Source organism: Elaeis guineensis, chromosome 6 (assembly GCF_000442705.2).
Source record: "Elaeis guineensis isolate ETL-2024a chromosome 6, EG11, whole genome shotgun sequence".
In the NCBI taxonomy this organism is placed as follows: Eukaryota; Viridiplantae; Streptophyta; class Magnoliopsida; order Arecales; family Arecaceae; genus Elaeis; species Elaeis guineensis.
In genome coordinates this window covers 25,462,384-25,468,383 of record NC_025998.2, presented here as the reverse complement: position 1 = coordinate 25,468,383, position 6,000 = coordinate 25,462,384, and positions in this window count along the sequence as shown.

Here is a 6,000-nt window from a genome sequence, read left to right as displayed (position 1 = left end):
GAGGGTTGTGGCATGCGGGGGAAGGAGAAGGAAGGAGAAAAAAATAAAAAAATTATTTTTAAAAAATTATATTTTAAAAATTAATAATTTAATAATAATAATAATAAATAATAAATAAAAAATAATATAATGATAAATAAAAAAAATAAAAAAAATTAGTATTACTGTAATTTTTATCTATATTATATTATCTTAATATATTTTTTGATATAGGCATGGCACTATGAGGCCGACCGTGCAGGGGGCCCATGCGGAGATGAGGCAAGCACATCATCTCCTATCATGATAGGTTGATTTTATATTATAATTTTATATATTTTTTATTTTAATTTTTTTATATACTGATTTTAAGCTATGCCACCAGGAGGATCATTTGGTAGGAGAGGGCCATATGGAGATATCAGTATGTCTCCATCTCAGCAGTAGTCACATCATCCAAAGGTAGGCACATCATCTCCTACCATGACAGGTTGATTTTATGTATAATTTTTTATTTAATTTACTTTAATTTTTTTTATCATATATAAATAGATGATTTTAAGCAATGCGATCAGGAGGACCATCTGACAGGAGGGATCTATATGAAGATGTCGGTACCTCCTCATCTCAATAGCTATCTACTGAGGCAAGCACATCATCTCCTACCATGACAGATTGATTTTACATATTATAATTTTTATATTTAATTTTTTTAAAATTTTTATCATGTATAAATAATTGATTTTAAGCTTTTATTTTGCTACAGCTGATACTATCATTAGACGGACTCATGGAGCCGCCAAAAATAAGAAGCTGGAGGAGTGGAGGAGGGCACATCCCGAGGAGAGGGTGAGGGTTATCATCCCATTGGATATGTTATGCCACTTTAGTACCATGTCAGAGATCCGTACATATGCGAGATTGGCATCATTGTCAGAGCATACTCTCCCCTGACGATGTTCGATTGGTGGAGAGTTTCGAGGCCGTAGAAGCAGATCCTCCTCGATAATTTATCAGTAACTAAATATAAATTATGTTATATTTTTTAAATATAGATCTTTTTATTTATTTTATATTTAATTTGATAAGTACTTAAAAAGACAATTATAAAAAATTATATTTAATTTGATAAGTACTTAAAAATATTTATTTTATATTTAATTTAATTTATAAAAATTATAAAAAAATATCACAAAGGCAATCAATTTTTTTTTGTTAAAAGGATAATTAGTGATGCAAGATAAGCATAGATAAATCTATTTAGCGATGTAAATTAATATTAGTAAATATTTCATAGCGTCGCTAAAGGACATGCTGGGATGTCTGGTATGCCACAATTAGCAACGCTATAGAATATTTACCAATGCTAATTTGCATTGCTAAATGAATTTATTTACATTTGTCTTACATCGCTAAATGGTGCTAGTTTTAGCGATGCTTAATAAGCATAGGTAAATCAAATTTTTTTCGATATAATTTTTGCATCACTAAATATATAATTGTCAATATTTTCTAAGCATAGATAAGTTGACTATTTCTGACATTAATTTTGCATTATTAAAAGTGCTTTTTGTCGATACTTTTCTGTTGCGTAGGTAAAAGGATCAACGACGCTTTCTATAAGCATCGGCAAAACTTGATATTTATCGATCGAAAATATTAAGCATCGATAAATGGAATCAACGACCCCTCTATTACCGATGCTTATCTGCCGACACTTTTTATAGCGATAGTTAATTGTTATGATGCTTTTTTAAGATTCAGCTATACTTTTTTTACGTAGCTAATTGTCTTATTTCTTATAGTGACTCTTTGGAGGGTAGCTTTTTTGCAATCGGAAAGACTCCCTCTCGGTTTGAGCTACTCAGGAATTTTTTCAATTTTTCTACTTCTCGGAGATCTTCTTTCTCTCCTCCTGCCAAGTGGATCCAGGGTTTCTTCCACCTGAGAGTACTTTCGAGATTGGGCTAGCAAAGTCAGCATAGTTCCTTGAAAACTTCTTGTCGAGGGAAAGGACAAGGTGCTCATTCTACAGCCCTTACTTGTGTGTTGATATTGCCATCGACTGGTAGAGGCTCCAAACCTTAAGCATGGCAGTATTGAAGCATGTAATGTAGTCACATAGTGACTTATCATCTTTTTACTAGAGAGAGTTGGTTAGGGTTGGCAACTGCTAAAGTGAGTAATGAACAACCTATCGAGCTGCTCTAACGAATGAATGAATCTTGATTAGAGTCCAAAATACGATGTCCATATCGATTTCTAAGGGTGGCCAGGAAGGTGAGGCAAAGAAAGATATCCGAGGTGCCCTATAGCATCATGAAGGTTCTATAACCCTATAGGTGGTCGATGGATTCGTGGCATCGTATGGCTCTAGGTGGGGTACTTTGAACTGATTTGAGATCAGTTTCCCTAGGATAGCTTCAGAGAATGGCAATTGAGAGTTGAAGTCAAGGCCCTCACAATGTTAGTGAGGTATATTCTGGACTTGATCAAGGTGACGCTCGATGTCTTGGACCCTCCTCTTGAGTTCTTCCTCCCGCAGAGATCTTTTGGGCCTAGAGAAGCAGGCTAGGAGTGAATTGTCAGTGGAGGAAGGGCTCCTCGAAGGTGCCTCCTCCCTCTGGCTCTAATAGGAGTAGGAATGGGCCACTATCATGGGGGAGAGATGGGAATGTCACTGGGAGTAGATCTCAAACTCTAGGAACAAGATCATCGATTGAGATGGAGGAAATGCCTAGTGGTTCAGCTCCATGCACTGCTGTTGCCACCCCATCACTTGTTGTAGTTGGTGCATAGCATCGATTAGCACCTAGGTTTGGTGAGCCAAGTTATCAATTGGTGGTGGGTTTGTGGTAGTCGGAGGTTGCATGGCAACGAATCTAGGGTGGCACTGCTTGGGCTATGATGGATAGATTACCAGTAGGAGACAACAGGATTTTGTGCTCTCATCTGCACCATATTTTTTTTTCTTAAAAGAGAACAAGATGCTTCCTCTAGCGCTAATTCATTGTCACAAAACTTTGGGGAAGTGCTAATATGGTTGGAGCTGGGACGCTAATTCAAATCCATGATGCCAGAGGATACCAGCAAAGAAAGTCCATATTCGTCAGGAGTATTCTGGTGGGGGATCTTTCGATGCTTAAGTTAGTTGGAGCTTTGAAAATAGTAGAAAGAAAATATTGGAAGGGCTAGAAGAGCGGAGCGAGAGCTCCTCCCCTATGTTTGAGTGTTCTTGCTTGCTTATCTTGGAAGTTCCTTTTGTACCTCTTTTTTTTTGGAGGTTGAATCTATAGGCTGCTAGCCAGAATCAATGAGTTTGTTAGGTCTAGTTCAGTAGGTTATTAAGCTATGTTTGGCTATTTATCGTGTGAAGAATATTCTCTACCCTTTTTGAATCGAGGTTTGTTAGTCATGGATGTCGGGCACAGGCTTTTGCCATGTGGCTGGCCGAATTAGTGGTCTTTGAATTCACAACTGATGTTATCTCACCATATCATCTTGGGTGCATCTTAATGAAGAATTGATCCCAGTCGGCAAGTCTCTCCGCAACATACATCAATCTAGAAAAGCAAATTCTCGAGGGGTTGTTTGCAAGCTTGACTTTATGAAGGCCTTTGATTGGGTTAGCCCATCCCATATTATAAAGCTCCTTACTCAAAGAAATTTTCCTCCAAGGTGGATCAACTGGATCTCCAAGATCCTCCTCTCTAGAAAAATTGTGGTGAACATGAATGATGAACTTGGATTTGTTTTTCAGGTGCAACCTCAGATAAGGGGACCCTCTTTCCCCCTTTGCCTTTATCCTTGCAATGGCCCCTCTTTCATGATGTTCAATGTGACAGCATCAAAAAAATTTTTTTTTGATGGATTGGGCAATCCTTGGATCCATGGTGGAATAGAGATTCTTCAATATGTCGATGATACACTTGTCTTTCTTAAAAATGAAAAAAACTATTTTGTGGTTCTAAAGATCATTCTTCACTATTTTGAGCTTATTTCTGGCTTGTCTATCAATTTTCAGAAAAGCTCTCTCTCCTTCATTGGTCATGGTCTAGATGGTGATAAAACCTTGGATTGTGCAACATGGTTGAATTGTCAAGAGATTGATACACCTTTCAAATATCTGGGATTGTCTCTAAGTGGCTCAAAACCATCTAAGAAAGATTGGTTACTCATGATTCAAAGAATTGAAAATAAATTTGCATTTTAGAAGATCAAATATCTCTCCTTCAGAGGTAGACTTGTTCTGATTAACTTAGCCATTATCTCGCTTCCCATATACCTCATGTCCTTATTCAAGCTTCCGACTTTGGTGATCGAGAGTGTTGTACTCAAATATTAGGAACTTAATGTAGCCCACTTGCAACATTATTATTAAAGATAATTTAAGATAATTAAGGTGATAATTATAAATATTTAAAACTATTTTAAGATAAGGATAAATTTAAGTCAAAATAAAGACTCCACTATGGTTGTGCTTCCTTGATGGAAGGAAGAAGTTACGTTTAAAAAAAATCTAATAGTCCTTAGTCTAGCCTACATAATAGTCTGTGACTCTCCATCAAGAATAGGCTTTCGAGATTCTCTACATAGATTAGAAGTGCTTTTTTAAAAATAGAAGTAAGGCAGATAATATAAGATTCATCTTCCAGTATTTTTGTAACTTTGTTGTTCATTGATTTGATTGGGCTTGAACAATAATGACTGGAGGAACGTTAATTTTCATGTTCAAATTAAAATTTTTACAAAGAATTGATAGGCTTACAGAAGGTCGTATCTCTGGGCAGGCTCCTCTTCGGCAAATGCACTCTCTTGCAAGGTTATTTGGACTACTACTTGTCTTCAAAAGGAGGAGGGGGGCCTTGGGATCAAGTATATAAATCAGCTGCAAAATGGGGATGGAGATTTGTCATTAACAACTTCGCCATGTGGAGAAAGCAGATTGAATTGGTATATCACAAAAAAGTGAAACTTCCAAGATGTTGGAAACCATCATGGAGGTGCTCAAATTTATGGAATGATGTTATTAATTCTCTTCCTACTTTTTGGAACCATGTATGCTTCAAGATTGGCAATGGAAAAAGAATCTTGTTTTGGAAAGATAGCTGGCTGTGTAATAAAGTATGTCTTCTGCTTCTTTATGCTTGAAGCTTTAAGGACTCGTTTGGTTGACGAAAAGTAGAGGGGGAAGAGGCACTTTCTGAGAAGTAAAGAAAGAGCCTCTTGTTTGGTTGGAATTTTAAGAAGAGACAGTGGAAAAAATACTTTCTAGGAAAAGTCACTTCTCACATCTTATAGGAAGTGAAAATCCATAGGAGAGGTGAATTTTGATATTTCCTGTGACATGAGAAGTGGTAGTACTTTTTTTCTTTTCTAAAATATCTTTTTAAGATTTATAGTTAAAATTTAGTAAAATATCAATAGATGGTTAGGATGAAATACTGAATAATAATATAATATAATATTAATATTATCATAATATTTATATAAATATAATATTAATATTTATTATATTTTAATATTATTTTAATATCTATATTAATATAATATTTTTATTAATATTAATATAATATTTATATTAATATTATATTATATTTATATCTATATTAATAAATTTATTATATTAAAATATTTATATTATATTAATATAATATTAATATATTAATATTATATTAACATAATAAATTATTATGGTCTAATATTATATTATAATATATTAATATTATATTTATATTAATATAAATATAATATTAATATTTAAATAAAATTTATGAGTAAAAATATATGGTTTTATATCTACTAAGGGTAAATAGGTATTTTATATAGTTTTTTTAAAAAAAATAGGTGCTCATCCAAATATAAGTTATTTTATAATAAGTCATTTTTTCATGACCAACCAAACATATTAAAATTTTATTTTTTAAAAATTATTTTTTTAAAAAAAATTCTTTTCACGAACCCAATGAGCCCTAAGAAGAAAGGAACAGTGGGTGAATTCTTCAATAGACATTCGGACAA